The sequence below is a fragment of the Pieris brassicae genome, chromosome 5 (assembly GCF_905147105.1).
Source record: "Pieris brassicae chromosome 5, ilPieBrab1.1, whole genome shotgun sequence".
NCBI lineage: Eukaryota > Metazoa > Arthropoda > Insecta > Lepidoptera > Pieridae > Pieris > Pieris brassicae.
In genome coordinates, this window is record NC_059669.1 from 20,892,802 (window position 1) to 20,913,077 (window position 20,276).

The following is a 20,276-nucleotide window of genomic DNA, read 5'->3' on the forward strand; positions in this document are numbered from 1 at the left end:
GTAGACTAAAATGGGTTGAGAGAGTGAGAAGCAAAACAAAAGACGACTCGATGGCGCATTCCGTTGGATATATAGTCCAATACGCATGGACACGCAGCACGATGCGTCATGATATTACGCGCGCTTGTCCCACGGTTTTGTATTTCGTCTATCGTTCGACATTCACACCCCCCAGACCATGTTTCCTAATCTAATTAAAACAGTGATTGACTACTTGAAACTATATACTACAATTAAAAATAGACATTGTAAGATTGTATTTAATTTCTTTGTACTTTGGAATACAATGATATACGTATACAATAAAGACTATATATATATATATATGCTTTTAAATTGTCTTTCCGTCGAAGTATTCACATGTCTAGAATAACGTCTTCAACTTTTTAGCAGTATTATATTTTCTATTCTTCAAATGAAAGTGTTATCGTCGTCAATTAAGTCACTGTGGTAACTGTAAATACATTTCTTTAAAACTCGGGACGATGCAATATGTGATACGAAATCGCAAAGACTTTCGTTACGACAAATCCGCTACAATTTTTCAATTGTCTCGTGCTCCTTAGAGCAATTCCATTTCGTGAATTTTTCATCCTATTATGGAAGCAATAAAAGTCTTAGATATTTCATCTCCGCGGTTTATAGCCGATGAAGCTAATAAAAGGTATCTCCAATTATTACTTTTCTTTGAAAGTCTATTTGTTTTGGCTTAATGTTTCTTTCTCGCTTCACATTCAATTGTATTAACTTTTATATGTTATAGCTTCACTGTTTTTATTATGCGACTACAGTATTTTATTTACACGAAGAAAGAATGTTTGTACAAGTGGATAATTTTTTTATACATAGGATCCCCTAATAGCCTTTCAACCACACGATGGAGCAGATCTGTCTAAATGGACTTTTTCCTAAAAAAGGACTTTATTAACTTGAACTAGGTCTAGTGGGCCTGGCATCTCCAGCCGGGCCCGGGCGATGAATGATGATCCGGAAATATCCTCATGATATATATAGGCGAGTAGAAACCCGATGTCCAGCGTGACTGGCGTCACCTCTTGTGCTGCTCATCTTACTGACGGAATTTTTCCAGCAGTGATCTGTGCTCCAGTAATAGAAGCCCTTACCGGGGATAGTACTTGGCTTTTTCGAAACAGGACAGGTAAATGAACCTCCGTTTGGTCGGTTATTTTTTCACAGTCGCACGCGGGGTTTGTGTTCAGTTTGAATCTATGTAAATGGTGAACAAAAGCCCTGTGGCCAGGCGCCATGTGGGGTGAGAAGCGCCTTGTCTTAAGTTGTTTCTATGCCGCGTTTGCATTTTTAAAAATCACTTTTGTGACAGGCCCCCCATAGCGCTCGTTTCAGGTGTCTTGTCAATCATCCCAGGTAGGAAGCCCATACGCATCGTACCTTATTCGCGATTTACTAAAAGGTTGTAATATACTGAAGCAATGCACTTCATCTCGGATATATTGTCATATGTTTTTATATCGAAATGAATATGAAAATTATAATACTTTATTCGACTCCTCCAACGCTGATTGGACGTTTTAATATTTGATACGTAAAATTCGTATAACATTTCAAATTCATTTAAACGAATATACGACACAAACTGTCTAGATGGGATATTAATGTTTGACTATTAAATAAAAAACTGTACACGTGTGCGTGTACACGTAAGAAGTAAAACTTCTTTATGACCTTAATTTTCGAAAAATGATCTACTATATGCAACTTTACAGAAATTACTTAAATAATGTTAAATTAGATAAAGTTTAACAAAAGGCTTTTCTTATCATACACATGAATACAATTATTTCATTTTACCTTCTTACTCCTAAGATTATTACAGAATTTCATTAATTGTAATAGGATGATTACTATCATTGTTATCGTTATTATATATTTTTGTTATTAATGGCTTCGAATCTCTTTGAATCAACCGTGGTAGGGACAAGAAAAATATGGTGCGTAACGGGAAAATGTGACGCGTAACCGATAAAGGTGACGGTAATTTTTTCAACGCCGATAAAGAATTTTTACTTCAATTAATAAATAAATCGTTTATTTACAATGATATTCTCGTCTCGTCTAGTCTCTTCATTAGCAATGTAAATATTTCATCAAAATTAATTTAAGTTCATCGGTATATTGTTTGGTGGTTTACATTTTAAAAACACTCTAACACTTGTATGTATTAAATATATACCTTTCTTCCGAGGTACACATTTAAAAAACATACTTTTCAGCTACTATTTTTACAATATTTTTGATAAAGTGGCAATCAAAAACGACATTTTATATGCTATTTGCAAAACGCTTTATTAAACTGTTTTCTGACGTAATGAAAAGCACGATTCGCTCTTGGCCAGTTTTCCTGTTTAATATCGGGACTCAATCCGTTATGATTGCACCTAGTTGCCTGTGTGAGATGAACGTGAAATGGAGCATACGTTTTTCATGTTAAGTCGGCATTTATAACTGATATTTTTCTTTTGAAAACTAGCAAATAACAACTATAATATCACAAAAACTGAATTTGCTTTATGAAGAACTAATGTGTAATACATTACTTTGCTTATATAACGGCAGCCATATATACTACCTCAAAATATCTAGGACTAGGGGTAATGTTTAATTCATTAGTATGCTTATGTGCCGGCAGTCATGGCCAATAGATTCACAAATGCGTTTCCAACCTTTAAAGTTTTAATTAATACTAGATAAGATTTACATGTACCGTCGCCAAACTATTTTTTTCAATTAATCTTTCGAACGAACTTTCCAGCCTAATGTTAAGTTATTCACGACACTTCATATATGTCAATCAGTAATCATTAAAACGGGAAACCTTATTTATTTATAACAATAGACAATATGTCCCTTCAATTATTAAATACAATCGCGATAATGTCTGTGGCATCATTTCATAAAAGTATAGGTATACCTTAACTTTATTAGATTGAGCAGAACAGGGGGAAAAAGACCCACCTAATGTTAAGTAATACCGATACCTTCCCGACACACTGCTCGCCAATTTTATTAGTATATAAGCAAGCCTTTTTATTAGTACGCTCTTTACTTTTAAAAACTTTTATTTAGAAGCTGATCTTCCTATTTTTATCATAATGCTACTAAGCACATTCATTGCTTCAGCAAGATTCGAACGTAGGGCATGAGTTTTGGAATATACATTTAGACGTACCGTAATCAGTATTACTTATTACTTTATTACAAAACATTAAAAATAATTTAAATTTATCTAATAAAAAGTACCTATAAATGTAAAATTTAACTGATAACTATATTATTCTTATATACCTTTTATAGTACTGTAGTAACATATGGATCTCAGATTTGGGCGCCCACTAAAGCGCAGCATACGAAAGCTACACTACAGCTACTAGCTACAGGTGTAAGATTGATGAAAAGAAGAGACAATAAAGAGTACAGCGTTAAGAAGAACAACAAATGTAGCTGGTGTTATAATAAAAATAAATTAACTCAGGTGGAAATGGGCAAGGCATGGTAGGAGGAACAAAAAAGTGGAGTAATAAAGTACTAAACTGGTGCCCAAGTTACAATAAACGAAAAAGAGAGAGACAACTTAGACCCAATTAGAGAAACATCAGGTGGAACATGGCAGAGAGTGGCACATTGCAGGCAGGAATGGCGGGAAATGTAATAGATGGAGGAGACCTAAGACAAAGGAAGGGCACTATAATGAGTGAGATCGAAATATAAATAATAAATATGTTTAAAATGTATCTGAAATAAAATACTATTATTATTATACTTTTTTAAAATGTCCGTGAAATATACTTTAAGTTCAAACATAACATTTTAAAACAACTATTAAGCTTACTTAACAATACACAGCAAGACAAAGCTTCGTACTGAGCATTAACTTGATTGAGTTAAATTGCCTCCGTCTTGCGTGGTTCAAGGCAATTTAAAACGTAATTCATTGCAGTAAAGTTTATATTCCGCTGAATTCGTATAATGCAAGGTAAAATAAATGGCAAACTTTGAAGTTTCCACAAACAGTCTTAAATGGAAGACTATCACATATCGCACTTGTAATGTATTGACAGTACATAACAAGCGTAGTGTACGTTGTACCATTTTGGTGGCCTTTGGGTTTTGTTCGTATCAGTCCTTGAGGAGTTAGGTTAGAACCGTGGCTGGTTTCTATGCCGAGCCATTTTTCAAATAGATAGAAATTTCGCTACAACTATTCTAGGTCTGGGCCTATTTCCCATGTTTGATCAGTTTCCTGTGCTTCACCGTCGACTTTTTAGGTCTAAGGCAAGCCGGTTTTCTCACGATGTTTTCCTTCGCCGTATGAATTTCCATCCTCAGCTGGGGATCGAACGTCCTCAAGGATGTGAGTTGCACGCAGATTTTTCCTTTGCCGAGTTAGTTAATTGATCATTAAATAAATATTTAAACACACAGAATCCAGAATCATTTTAACACACAGTTAATTCACACTTTTGTTAGACCGATTCCAGTAATGCAGAATATTGTTTTAAAAAAGAGACCAATAGATTTATACTTAAAAAAAATTGTGACAATCTTTTATCGTTACCCTAAATCGAATAACCACCCAAACGTCGGACCTATCAACGGAACCTAGCCCCGCGCTTGGTTGTTCCGCGCTCAACCAATTAACGCCCGACAGACCACCGGCATTTTCCCGTGTTACTCGAGGAAAATCAACCAATCGTGTGGCTTGTCAATAATAATTATTTACAGAACAACATTAAATATACATTGTATCTATTTTTCGTATTCATCATTTAAGATATTAATAATGCAAATAATGTATTCATTAAATTACCTGATTTATAGATAAGTTGTGTTTATTGCAAATCACCGGGTATTGTTGTATAAAGTATCACAGGCCAAGTGGTTTCTGTGATTGGCTAGCGTCTTCGTGGGAAATATTGAGGACGATTGTGGGGCTTATCATAGAAGTGTTATTTAGATTCTAATTATTAAATACAATAAGTATATACCAACTATTTCGATATAAACTAACCATAAATAGAAATATGGTTGATATAGTAACGTATTATTGATACAATTTTAGACACCCTAACACTTGGCACAAACAATAAATGAACAAAATGAAACAGCTCTCACTTTCTCACGAATCGATTAATGGTCTTCAAGTAACGGAGGTAAAGACATTTATTCAAGCGTACTTGGAGAAATCGAATGGAGTAATAGTTTTGTTGCACTACATTAACTCTATATGATACGAGCTAGGATCCATTTGATAAGGTTGGATTAGATATAGTTTATGTTATTGTAAATGAAAATGATCGTTGAAAAGCGTGTAACAGTTTTGAATTCTAGTGAAAGCCAGAAAATATGTTTGTTTTGTAAAACTAGGAAAATAATCTTACTAAAATTATTAGCTGCGAACTTCGTTTCGCATTAATATTAGCCTACCATTTATGTAGCTACTTCTCCATAGATATTAAATACTTCCATAATAAAAACCAAAGTACTCAATATTTTTTTTACTTTGCCAATTTTACTTCATAAAAACCTCAGCGTTCATGGAATCATTAAAAAGATACTACTCGAATTAGTCCAACCGTCTCGGAGTTTAGGGAGTTTGCGATATTTTTTTTAAATTTATATAGATAGGTAGTTGGACAGCCTTCTGTGACTGGCACATATTCTTGGTCTAAGATATGCCAGTTTTCACAAGGTTTGTTTTCATCAAGCAAGTCATGATTACTAACATAATATATGAATGGTGCACAGCCGTAATTCGAACGCGTGGCCTCAGGATTGAGAGTCGCTTGCTGGAGCCACTAAGCAAACACTGTTCCATACCAGCTACTTGTAAATACTTCCTGAATTCAACCCACGGCAAAACAAAAAAATATCGATTTGAACAATACACTTTGATCTTATTCTATTAATTATAACATTGCTTTAACCATCGTATGGACGAGAGCTAAAGTTTTGCGTCATAAGTCGTTCCTTTTTGAAAAATGGACGGAAAACTTTTTAATGTAACCCTTCATGTATCGACAAGCAATCTGCAGATTGATAGAACAGACCGGTCCAACTTTAACTAGGAAGTTAAAGTTGGACCGGTCTTTCTAACATTTCTGGATGAAATAAACATTTCTGGATGAAATAAACTTTTGCTTTCCACATTTATATTAAGAAAATATTGCAAAAGCAAAAAATATAATAATAAATTCGTATCTGCCTTTTAAAAAGCTTTTGTTTAGAATAAGTGTCTTCTTTTAGTGCCACTTTATTTTTGGTGTTCGCCGCTAGTCTCTTGAAGCGTGTCTTGTCCTGTGTCAGATGTAGCAACACTTTCGTTGTCGCTGTTGCGAAGCCATGAGTTTTTTCTTCTACCAACGAGCAGTTTACCCTGGATTTTACTCATTATAATTAATCGAAGGAGGTGGTAGCGGTCGCAACGTACGCAACATTCCGTTGTTTAACGTTCTGCGTAAGAGACCTTTTCGTTAGAGACCACATCTCAAATAGCGCCGGTGGGTTGTTCGGTAATTCGAGTCTTCAATTGTACAAGCTTCACAGCCGTCTGTGAAGTGTCGACAGTATTGCGAATTGCGAAAATATGAGTACAGAAAAACCACAGACATAAGTATACCTCATACGTTATGCTTACGACCAGATTTTAAAATATATAGAGTGATATTAAATGTTTCATGCTGTGGACGTCTCCAAAGCAAGTTTATGAGACGTTTAGCGCGCTTTATGTCTCACAATATCGTTGTTGATTTGTGTTGTTAATATATATTGTAGTTTGTTTGTATTCTTTTATATTGTTTGTTGAAGAACTGTAAAAAAGTATAAACAAATAACATATTAATGTTCCCGTGTAAACAATTGTAGCATAAATAAATATTCTACTACTCTAAGCATAAAGTTAAAATTTAAAGGAATTAATCTCATACGATTTAAATATAATATACAAGTTAAATTATCAGTATAATACATATTTTTTTTACTATTTCCGAACCAATTCGACTTAGAGTTCTTCAAGACTCCCTGCAATGCATTCCCAAGCCCTCTGGCATTGAGTGTATCACTTACCACTTATCATGAGCGTATCACTTAACGTCAGGTGAGTCCCCAGTTCTATATAAACACTAACAACTAACAATAGAAAACAATAGCTAACAGGGTGTCGGTTTTGTGTGTGTGCTTGCGCATCGTAAATATTTCCTCTCATCATTTTTCCCTAACGCGACAAAAGAAAATTTAAAATTAAAACAAAAATACGTATATACATTTTATATCACTATGTCATCTAATTACCCTTTTGAAGCGATTGTTTTCACTGCATGAGTTGAATGTTACAATGCTTCAGTAGCAATGTCTCACTGTGTCGTTCCCACATTGTTTTCAAAACATATTCTGTCTTATTTAGCGATTTTGTAAAACACCTCCACAACCATTTGGTATGGTTTAATTCTATGAAATGCCCATCTAAAACTATAACTTTTCAATTATTAAATGATATTTTCATTGCATGACATTTCGTAAAAAATGTGTTTGGGAAAATACATTCTAGTCTAAGGCTTACAATGTTAGTATTTCTAATCATGATAAGACTAGCAAAATTTGGCTGTTTCCGCTCATATAATATGATAAAATTGCCAAAGAGTTTAGGTTTAGTTTAGTAGGGTTGCATTAGTAACATTTGTAATATGCTGGTATTAAATGGTTTACTATATCTATATGAAATATATTATATCTTGCATCAGTACAATGTTTGTTGCTCTTCGATCATGCGAAACATATGTACGTTCTCTCTGCAATGGGCAATTTAATCAATGTATTTGATTTAAATGGAATTTATATATAAACCAGTGTTAGCCTAGTGGCTCCTGTGTACGAATCACATCGCTCCAGCCGTGCATCTGACTTTCTATATATGTGCGCATTTAACAATGGCTCACACGGTGAAGGAAAAGGTTTGGAAGAATCCATTCAGACGCAAAAAGGCGACAATCATTATAAGGCAGAAGGCTGACCACCTACTTCTCCATGAAAAAAAGTATCTAAGAATGAATTCAATCTAAAGATCCATGAACGCTAGAACGTTCTAGGTAAATTATGATATTTTTTACAAACTAAGCCTTTTTTATTTAAAATTTTCTTAGTGAGGATATCGTTTTGTGTATATGTCTTCACAATAGTAAAGTATTATAGGTAAATTGATTTACATCAATTTATGTATAATACATTATTACCGTTAAAATAGTTTTGTTTAAATACATTTCCAATTTATTTATGATAATGTTATCTGAAGACAAACTGTTCCGTAACTTCAATAAGTGTTTCAACAAGCATTCTGTCATATTTTATTTATCGGTTTACTTTTCATAGATAATCTAATAGTAAGAAATTTAAATAACCACTTTTACTTCTATTGGAATAATAATATCACATTATTATAATAAAATAAAAATGTGTGTGTGTACTAGTGTACACACGTAAAAAGTGACACTTCTTATGACCTTATTTTTCGAAAAATGATCTACTATATGCAACTTTACAGAAAATGGTTAACTAAAGTTTAATATAAGGCTTTTCCTATCTTAGACATGAATACAATTATTTCATTTTACCTTATTACTACTAAGCTTATTACAGAATTTCATTAATTGAAATATAATTATTACTACCATTGTCATCGTTATTATATATTTTTGTTATTAATGGAATCTCTTCAAATCATCCGTGGTAGACAGGAAAAATATGGCGTGTAACGAAAAAATGTGACGCGTAACCGAATAATGTGACGGTAATTTTTTTACAACTCCGATAAAGAAGTTTCACTTCAAATATCTAAACAAACAAGCATACGATTATTTCTCCGTAATAAAATTTGAATAGATAACATTTTTAATAAATTAACTCAATTTTACTTACATTTGTTCGATATTTTTGTTTTAATAAAAGAAGGTCTGACGTTCTTTTATTAGCAGCAGAAAGTATGTCTTTGTACAAATTTCAATAGCGATAATGTTTGAGGCAATTTACTCTTTGAAGTTATATGGCCTCTATTGTCTTTGTTTTTATATGGAAGATGTCTGCTTTACAAAAACCGCAAGAAAATTGAGAATTCATTTTGGTCTGATATTTGACGCAACTTGGAAACAATTTGTGATAACAATTATTACATGTATTGTGAAAAAGGATTCTTTGCTTATTTAATTTCTAATTAATCAAAAATAATTATAGGTTTTTTAGTAACAAATTGTATTAATAAATATTGTTGGTACACAACAAATAGTATCTTAATCAGTTTATTATACCCTCGTCCACATCCGTGTCCCGTGGGTTCCATAGCTTCAATGCTCGTCGACATCAAGGTCTTCAATATTTATCAGATCCGTAGAAATAAAAAAGTTCAAAAATATTTTTGTTCGACACAGAACCTTAGAGATGCAAACATATATTTATGAACGCGTTTATAGTTAGGATAAATTAATCCTCGTGAAATGTAAATAAAAATATTTTGCTATTTATGTTAGAAGAGATAATAAAAATACAACAAACTACTTTATAACCTTATTTTTTGAAAAACGATCCACTATATGCAACTTTACAGAAATTGGTTAAATAAAGTTTAACAAAATGCTTTTATTGTCATAGACATGAATACAAATAATACAATTATTTAAATTAAATTTACCTTATTACTACTAAGATTATTACAGAATACAATTAATGAAATTCAATAGTAAATATTTTTTTGAAAAATAAGGTCATAAAGTAGTTTTAATTCTAACGTGTGTACACTAGTACACGCACACATTCTTTTATGTGCAGCATGTACAGCTACGTACAATTTTTAATAAGAATTGGTACGCTGTTTATTAAAGGACCTCTAATTGGTTCGGAAACACAATAGGCAGCAAAAGTTTTGTGATTTGTAATAGCAGTCGATGTGATACTGGTGGAATTTCGTATTGTGCCTCGACGTCGGATGATAAAACTCAGCTGCAGGTATTAATACGATTGTTATAAAATTAAAAATATCATTTTCCCTTTAATCTATATATAAAGCTAAACGCAAAGAATATTTTGGTCCTTCTGAGCTAAGAAAGCGAATGTAGGAAAATGTTATGTCTATGTTCTTATTCAGAGTTCAGTCACGTATTGATCGTATGCAAAAGTAGAGATTTCGGATGTTGATAACGTGTCGAAGTGAGTATCAAGCGTCTAAGGGCGATGTATTCAGAAGGATATTTATTTAGAATCACATTTCTCTTTTATATCATTTCTTAAGGTCAGTCAACGAAAGACAAACTCAAACAATGATCGTCAAGAAATCGTAGACTACGAACGCCATTTAAATGTTATATATTAGTATAACATTTAAATTTTTATTATATATTTAATATGTAACATATATATTTTTTAGAAGTGGTAGGTATATTTATTTAATATCATATATTATTTGTAAATATTGTTTATATCTTCGGATTTTAACGGATGATTAGACAATGTATTATGACTTAAATCTATTTAGTTTCTATATTTCAAAGTATGTATTTATGGCGTGTTAAGAAAATTACCATCACATTTTCCGGATACGCGTCACATGTTTCCGTTACGCACCATCTTTCTCTTGTCCCTACCACGATTGATTCGAAGAGATTCGAAGCCATTAATAACCAAAATATATTATAACGATATCAATGATAGTAAAAATTAATTTATTAATTTATCAATTTATTACAATTAATGAAATTCTCTAATAACCTTAGTAGTAATAAGATAAAATGAAATAATTTTAGTATTTGTGTTCATACCTATGATAATAAAAGCCGTTTGTTAAAGTTTATCTAATTTTATTTAACCAATTTCTGTAAAGTTGCATATTATAGTAGATAATTTTCTGAAAAATAAGGTCATGAAGAAGCTTTAATTCTTACGTGTGTACACTAGTACACGCACACATTTTTTTATTTACTATATCGTAGGATTTTCAAAGTTCGCAATTTCTGCATAGCTTTGTACCATAATCTGGTTAACTAGTCGGTTATTGAGAGTATACTCCTCCTTCAAAGGCACCTAAATTCATATCCCAGGGTATCCATGGGCTGTGATGACTGCCTTTTTGATCCTAAAATGGGCGAATATATAATACTACTGATTAATGGAAAGGCTGCATTGCATTCAGTGAGTGCTTTTCATGTTCTGTTTAATTTTTTTTCGTTAAAGTGCCCCAATATAACGTTATAGAAGATTAAACCTAGGATAATTATAGTTTTGAAGCAATTATTTAATAATAGGCGTGGAGTTATTGTGGTAACAATTACAGATTAACAATGCATTTCAGAGAATGAAGTTCCCTCGGGACTAAGATTTAATTTTAATTGCGTATTTTCAGCTTACTGAAGTCGTTAACCTTTTAGCGTCTTAAGCGATAATTGAAAGGATTTTAATAGGATTTTAAATAAGATTTACGAGAGTTTTTTAGTTTATCATTTTCTTATACAAATCTAATAAGATATACAACATATATTACTTAAAAGGAACGCAAAACCATTAGGTAACCAAGTAGGTAATTAATAATTTAATGAGATCTAAAATTTAAAGCGAAGTTTTTGTTACAATCAGTACACGAATCTTTTAAATAAAATATATGGAGTTATGCGGGCTTTTCTAAAAGAAATCGATTCTCGATAAAAAGAAAGAAAATCTATTAACAATGGTAATAGATCTTTAAATTGGTGATTGTGATGTGACAAATCACAATTATTAATTCTTTTATCTGTATTGACTTTGACGTTGTTAATTTATAAGCTCTGTGACATATGGCAATGGCAACTGACAGTAACGTCATTGCTCCGACATGTAAAAGGTTAAAGGTTGGTGGACTCAGTCTTCGCACTTAGAATCTACTAGGTAAAGTCCTGGCAAACTAAGCCAGCTTAGCTCCTTGCGGTAGCCCAGATATCTCTTGGGCCATATATTCCAAGACTACCTGAGTGACTGATTCCTCTGCGCTAAAACAGTCTTTGCACATATCACGGCTTGGATTTTTTTTATTAAGGAGACAGTAGCCCGTAATTATCCCTATCATTGTTTTGTGATTAGTTCTGTTGAGGCTCAGAAGTCACTTTGTCATTAGCGTGTTAACTACTGGCCATTCTGGAATATCTGCAGTCCGTATTTCGCAACCATGTTATAGTTCTGTAGATGTTTGGCGAATCCAGGTTCGCACTAGAGAGAAGGGCAAGGGAAGGAGCGGATAGGGATATACGGGCTCCGAGATACACAATCAGTTACTATAGATAATAATGAAGAAACATATTTGCATTTTAAGAAAACACTTTTTAATTAAATTAAAAAATAATTGTCACCGTGACCACGCACGCTGAAAAGCACGCGAAACGTCGGAAAAAATTTAAAAATTAAAAATAATGTAAATAATTATAAGTTTTTAATAATAATACATAGCTTCAATCCGTTTAATAAGTGTTTTCTTAATGTGTAAAAACTATGTTTACAAAAGACAATACTATGTTTGCATTTGTAAAAAATGAAGACATAAATCAAATACAAATTAAGTAATTTTTTTTTTAACATGATAAGCCCGCTCCATAAGCCGGCCTTGGTTAACTTGTTAAAAATTCTGTAAGTCACTGGCCGCTTACTATTTTCACCATTGTAGTGTAAATAATAATATTCTATACTCGTATACAAAATACCATAAAGACTAGAATCTTATTAAACACAATGTCATAGATTACAATTATACGTGACCAAAGTCATAATCTATAAATAACCTATACTTCCACAGACTATTAACAACATATTAAAAACGTATGAGACATTTTCCATTTTCAAAGCTGACGCTCAATCACTCTTTAATGAGGAAAACGAAGCTGCCAAATACACTTGATTGGCTCCCTGCAAAGAGTTTATGATTGCGTCCATTCGTTTCATTTAAAATTTTAATTGCATACGTTCGATTTTACGTTTTCTTATATTTCATACAGCTTTATCACTAAATATTATATGTTTTAACAAAAATACATCAGATTCGTGGCTCCAAAGCGATACAGAGTTTAAGCGGAGCCGCTTCATTATGTTCTTGGTTCATTCAGTTTTAATTCTAATTATATCAAATCAGATTGATTGGTAAGTTTGTCAAGTCAAACAATCTATTTAAAATATAAATTTTAAATTCAATATTAATTAAATTTTTAAAGGCAAAGTGCCTTTATAGCGTAGGCGAGTATTTGCACCATAGACACCGAATGTAAATAATTTAACTTTGACATTATTTTATGTTCTTAACAAGACATTGTAAAAATTTATATGACATTGGCATGCCTATTTATATATGGCTGATTGTGTGGATATTTGTAATTGATCGATCTAACCACTGTAATAAACGATTTTGGCTAATAAACGATTATTATTATTAAAAGATTTTTAATTTTGGCTGGACCTGGTGGATGAAGTACATCACTTACTTGACCTATAACCCTTTGATGTGTTGAGTCTCCATCGCATGCCGCTTAAACCTGTTATTTCACCTCGCTACAAGTCTTTCCGGCATTTTACCTCATCTCAAACTGTACCACCCCAGATTGGGATGGCCACGTTTCCGCTTTACTTACGCGTTCCAATCAAATGCCTGCTTGAGGATTTAATTGCAATTTCTTCCATTTCCACTTGCGTCACTTGATCTGCTGGCTAAGTGAGGTTTCTTAGCAGCGCTCCCAAAGTTGGTTGTAAGAGCATTTCTCGGGCCAGTAGAAACCCAGAATACGGCGAAGACGTCAACCACTGTGACGAAGGTGTTGAGCCAGTGTGTGTGTTTAAGACATTTTGAATTTGTTTGCAGAGAGGAAAATGCGTGCATAAGCTACTGTAGTTGAAAATGGAAATGGATTTATCGCATGACCATAGTATTATTACTTAATAAAGTCATGGATTGGATTCCGAGAGGAAAATGTTTTAAGAACTTTGATGCTTTGACGAAAAATCAATTTCCGGGCAAGCAGTTAATGTTTCAGCTTATACGGCGCAGAAACCTGAAAAACAAAAATGAGAAAGATTAACGAAACAATACAATCAATTGATTCTTGCCTTAATAGAAATGTTTCTTTTGTTAAAAAATACAATAATAATTTTTTGTTATATAGAACACATTGTTGTTAATAAATAAGTATGTAGTTGTACATAGTTATTTATTGTTTGTATATAATACTAGTGGATCCGACAGACTTGTCCTGTATTAATTTTTCATTCAAGCGATTAGGATACTAAGCAAAGTGTGAAAGTTTCTAATGCAGCGCTATCAGCAGGCTGATTTGTGAATCTTAAACCCGTACAAAAAAAATCATTCAAATAGGTCCAGATGTTTAAGAGGAGTTCAGTTACATACACACGTACAGTAATATTATTCCTGATTTAGCCCCTATGGATTTTTTTCTAATGGGGTTATCTTAAATCTAAAGTCTACGCCAATAAGCCGACTTCTCTGGCGCAATTAAAGGAAAATATTCGTCACGAAATGGCAGCCACCACTGAGGCCACCTGCCGATAAGGGGAACTACATTTGAACTGTATTATCTTTTAGAAATTTAACATAGTGTGCTCTTGAATTATGAATAAAAACTTTTTCGATACACGGCTTTCCTTTTCTAAATCGATCAACTAAATATTAACTTTCTTTTGAGACAACTGTTATATAAATATGTGCATTTATCATCGTTCATTCCAAAAGCACCACCATTTAAGCGATTAAATTTTCAAAACACAGTTAAATAGCAACTTCTCATAGCGCTACGAAATTTCATTGAAGTAAATATAGAATTTAATCAGCAGTCTTGAGTTGGGGTGCTTTACAAATCTTACTCCAATCTCTAAATTAGTTAGATAAAAAGCACAGTTGAGTTACGTGACCCTCAACGACTTGGGTTAATTAATTTTTAATCAGAGTCTAAGTCTTGGGCGAGATTGAGTTTGTTCCGTGAGATTTTATGAAACTTCATCTTGCGCGAAATGCCTTTATTCACTGAAAGACCTTTGATCGCTGGGTTATTGTTATAGTTAGGTTCTCGGTTGATTAAATTGTATCGAGCTGCGACGATTTAATTTAACAGTTTAAACGGATTGATAAGGGCGTTGCCAAAATAGAATTCTTAATAAAGTAATCTACGAAAGGGTTTAATTCGATTCGCCCGAAAAGGAATTTAAGAATTAATAACATTGTCTATCTCCTAACACAACCCTGTGATCAAAAATCTAATATTCTTTAAAAAAAAGTCGTAAATTTAATTACATTATTTTAATACAAAATAATCTTTAATCGACGCGAACAAATAATGTGATGTAAATAGACGAACCTTCTGTAATTTCATGGGACATTTTTTTATTATTTTGGGTAAGGCGAGTTATCAGCAATCGTGGTGAACAAAATAATGCTGATCAGTGAATTTAGTCTTTTTAGATCTGGGCCTCAGATTTCTGTATCTGTTTCATCATGATTTGTCAATCTAATAAGCCTTCAGCCTTCTGTGCCTGACAGACGCCGTCGACTTTTTGGGGTGGCAAGCCGGTTTCGTCACGTTGTTTTCCTACACCGTTCGAGCGAATGTTAAGCGCACATAGAATGAATCTCCAATGATCCACAGCCGGGGATCGAACCTCAGGGATGAGAGTCGCACGTTGAAGCCACTAGGCCAACACTGCGCTATAGTAAATTTATCGTGGCATTATGCATTTTGCTTATCATATTTGAAATCCTAAATCGGAAAATAAATTTTCTACACATAATTCCACTATTCAACCCGAGGCGAATGAATCCATGAAATTTCCGATTTCAATAATCCTATTCAAAATCTATTTATCGTGAAAATTATACGTACATTATTGTATTATGATTTCAAATAATTTCTATTATTCAGTCGTCTATTAATTTACGCACATATAATCTTATCCTATATACGTTTTTAACCCCACCTAGCAGCCGCTTAAGTAATGCCAATTATAAATTTAATTACAAATAAAGTTCGTTTATTATTTGATGTAGGTATATTTCAGAAATCGTTTTTGTTTTTGACATGTGTTGGTCCTGGTTGATCTCATTTAAATTCCTTTAAACATAGAACAGACTCTATCGCTAAAAATTGTTCATTTGTTATTTTATAAAACAGGGGACGCTTATCTGATGTTAGGTGCCGCCGTGCTAAGACACGTTGCGTCGCCGGCCTTATAAGAATTGATAATTTCCCATTTCTATTGATTGGTCTTGTAGCACCAAAATAATTAAATGCAACAATAACTTATTATTATATGATATGAAGATATTTTCCATCATGTTTCTATAATTTGGAAGTCGGTCCCAAAATTAATGAGTATACATTGTAGTGATACGGTCCATGGATGAGGGAGATACGAGATAATTGTACGATGAACAATTTAACGTCGTAATAATTTCGTACATGTTATGGAGTTAAAATTAAGTTTTTTTAAAGAAACAATTGAATGCATTTTACGCCCTATTTAAGTAAAATTCACTGCAGTACTGCAGTATGGTACTCCAAAATTGCAAGAGATGTGTATGTATTTATGTGTGGCAACACTCACAAAATATTTATATTTACCTCAGAAAGTAGCAAATATTCTTTGTATAAAAACTTCTTGAAACTTCTTTAGGACCTTATTTTTCGAAAAATTATCTACTATATGCAACTTTACAGATGTGGTTAAATAAAATAAAATTAGATAAAGTATAAGGAAAGGCTTTTATTATCATAGACATGAATACAAATAATACAATTATTTCATTTTACCTTATTTAGATTTATTACTATCATTGTTATTAATGGCTTTGAATCTCTTCGAATCTACCGTGGCGGGGACAAGAAAAAGATGGCACGTAAGAGAAATATGTGACGGTAAGTTTTTTCCAGCCTATAAAGATTAAAGAAGTTTCACTTCAACAATATAGGAATAATTTCAAAATTGAAATTTATAGTTGTAAACCGGAACATCGCATTTTCTAATTAGTTGTAAATTTATCAATTCATACCATTACCTGCTCGCAAATCACAAAATACATTTAGGTAGTTATCGATTTAATTAAGACTGATTAATCGGGTTTTAGTTTGTATAGAAAGTTATTGTCGTTTAATAGCCTACTATATCATAGACTAATTGATCAATTTTCCGCACTTTAATAAGGCTTCATCCGCCGCGGATTTGTAGCGTAAATACGGACTACATAATCAGCGATAAGTGTTATCTCTTTTGCAACACAGCGTTGACATTGAAAGAGGTAGAGAGCCGAAAGAAGAACTAGATTAAAATGTATGAATTAGTCGAACGTTAAGTTATACATCCGCCCATAGACACTCACAAGAAATAGAGGGTTTGGAAGTGCGTTGCAAGTCTTTTGAGAATGGGTTCGCTCTTTTCATGAAGGACCCGAAGTCGAATTGGTTCGGAAATACTTCAGTGGGCAGCTGGTTCCACATAGTGGTGGTACGCGGCAAATACTGCCTTAGAAAACGCTCAGTTGTGGAAAGGCGGACGTCGAATGTATATAATACATTTGTCTAATAAAAATTACGTAAAATATCTTACGTATACGTATATATATAGATCTTCTTACAATATGTTGACGTTATAGTCGTCACATACGGTTGTCTGATGAGTGTGGTGTGAGGTGACAGATTAACCGCTCTTTGTATTTAGCCGCCAGTCTCCGAATTTCCTCTTTGATTGTTCGTCAACTTCGTCAACTTTGTCGTTGGTTATGTAACATGGTACTTTTATCACTTGCGCTTAACTTAACACTTATTTTAAAATACTAAATCGCCAAATGCGTATTATTTTATTTATTTATACTTCGATACATAAGAGACAAAAACTAGTAACATAAATTATTAAGGATGCAACTTATCGTTACCAAGCGATCTCTTCCAGACATCCTGACCTATCACGTACCTCGAAGGTTTTTAATTGATTAGCTTTCTAGAACAGGGGCCAAATTGGGCGGTCCTCATCTGATTAAGTTATACCGCCGCCCATGGGCCGTCAGAAACCTCCCGCGTTTTCGGCATTTTTAGTATTGCTATGCTAGTTTTTATATGGCATACTAGTAGCTTTGTGTAGATATTTAAAGCATATTAATTAGCATTCGTCAAATGTAATTTATAGCTATTGACATTAGCTTGTTTGCTGCTTAGACAGGGATTAGTTATTATATTATATAGAATTTACCATACTAATGAATGTAATGTACACAATGAACACTCGTGCGTACGGTGAATAAAAATATCCTGAGGAACTATGTCTAATACCCGAAAAAGTCGACGGCGTTCCTCAGGATTAGAACGCGTAAAACAACCACAGCAACTAGTTGTAAATATCCTGAGGAACTATGTCTAATACCCGAAAAAGTCGACGGCGTTCCTCAGGATTAGAACGCGTAAAACAACCACAGCAACTAGTTGTATATTAGAAAAAAATAAACTATAACAAAATAGATACGCTCAGATCTTTAACAGTACTGTTTTGTAGTCTATCTGAAAGTTTCAATAGCTATTTTGAATTAAATATTAGTAAGTCAATCAAGTCATCACCTAACAACCAATTTTCATTGCGTTGGAAATCGTTAAAAATTACGTGATAATCTGGATGTATCTTTACCCTTTACTCACGTGGGCACTTGCAATTATTATTGAATGGAAGTAATCTGTGAAATCTCATTTCGTACTCTGTGGTACATTCTGTGAGTTGTCTTTAAGACACACATAAAAAAAAACTTTCGTAAAATATCGAGCATATAGTATAAAATAAAGAACGTTCATATTTGTGCGTTAGTTGCGAAAATTGGCCACTTATACTTGTTTGAACACTTGGACATGGAAAAGGGAAAATTTTACACAATAATAAGTGCCTCAGCATCATTAGATACAAAAACACTTAGACTCCTCTTACCGTCGTTATCCGAGGAACTAAATTGGAAGGGCTCTATTTGATATTCACGGTAATCCAAGTGGAAAGTTGAAGTCTTAATAAAAAATGTATAGTAGTCTGTGATGTTTCTAAGTATGTTCAACGATAATCTGTAACTCTATGAATATTTCTATTAATATGTTATCTGTTACGGACAAATTCAATATCCTATCTGAAAACGAGTATTCAAATAATGGAGCTGAATAAATTATCAGCATTAGATTTATAATAGTTGAAATGAAAGAGAAAATATACGTGCAATATTGAACGCGATTTGAAGCAAAGTTTTTTTATTGATAAAAGCTTGGCAATGCTCGGCACACTGATACATTGGTAAAAGAACCACGATATACAACTTTTAATGAGAAAAGCACTTATAGGCAAACATGACGTACACGAAGATATCATACAGTTAAAAGAAACAATTAAAATTACAAAAACTAAACTAAAATCAGGAGACCCAGCTCGCTCATCATAATGCATTGAGCATTGACATCGGTAAGCTTTGACCAAAACGTGTTCTTCGGAAACAGATACAAATGAATGGATGATTTCTTTGTTAACACAACTTAAGTCCTATATAGCAGTATATTATTATTTTTTCTTGTCACATCGTAAACGTCAAATTCTAAAGCAGTTTAGATGGCGTAATAATGGCAACATTTCAATAGTCATCATTACTTGAGTTAAGCTAATATCAATATCCTAAGTCCCTTGTGAACGTAAGGGTTTTAATTTTTAATTTAATTTACATTCTGGCAACACCCAATAAAACAACTGCTCATTATAATTATGACATTATTTTATAACATTCTTTTTAAATGTAATATTATTCATATTTGTTTGACAGATTGTGAAAAAGCATAGATCAAAAATGTTAATTGTCACTAATGTCATTGAAAACGCTCGCGTGCAACCTACAATAATTTAGGTTATGAATTACGCTCTGAGCCGAGTGAAAGAAAACTATCGATATAGTGACTCCTTTTAAATTAAAATTTTACTTTAACCAAATATAATATTATGATGAAAGGACCTAAATAGTGTATTTATGGTTTCTTCAGAGCTTATGTTCTGAAGCGTAAATCAGATACCTATAAGTACAGCTCATACATCATCCCGAACGGCGGAAGCCCAGAAACTCATATTTTTACCGTTAACAGGGTCCTTCAGCAAAATTAATGACCCGTGAACACTACAGCTAATCGACGACTCGAGTGGCTGCGGACTATAAAGATAACCATTGTCATCCGAAAGTATCGTGT